The sequence below is a fragment of the Penaeus monodon genome, chromosome 20 (genome assembly GCF_015228065.2).
Source record: "Penaeus monodon isolate SGIC_2016 chromosome 20, NSTDA_Pmon_1, whole genome shotgun sequence".
Lineage (NCBI taxonomy): Eukaryota > Metazoa > Arthropoda > Malacostraca > Decapoda > Penaeidae > Penaeus > Penaeus monodon.
In genome coordinates, this window is record NC_051405.1 from 18,024,981 (window position 1) to 18,025,320 (window position 340).

The following is a 340-nucleotide window of genomic DNA, read 5'->3' on the forward strand; positions in this document are numbered from 1 at the left end:
AACAAGTAAGATGGTGTTATTACAAGGTTTTTAAAAACACTGAGGAAAACAAAAAACATGGACATATCCCGTATTTGTGTGACGCGCATCTCTCTCGTTTTCAGTTACTGATTCGTTTTTTCTATCACGATTTCTTAGATCACTTTGTCGTATTGTATTGTTCTGTGAGGATATATATTTTTTTTTCTCTCTCTCTCTTTTTCTCGGTTTATAAATTGATTGTGGAACACTGAACCTCGGTGCTTTAAGGAATTTTTATTATTTTCTGTATACCCCAGTGGGCAGATTTTTTTTTCATTGCAGTAGAATATCTGCCTGTGTAATAGTAATAATACTACTA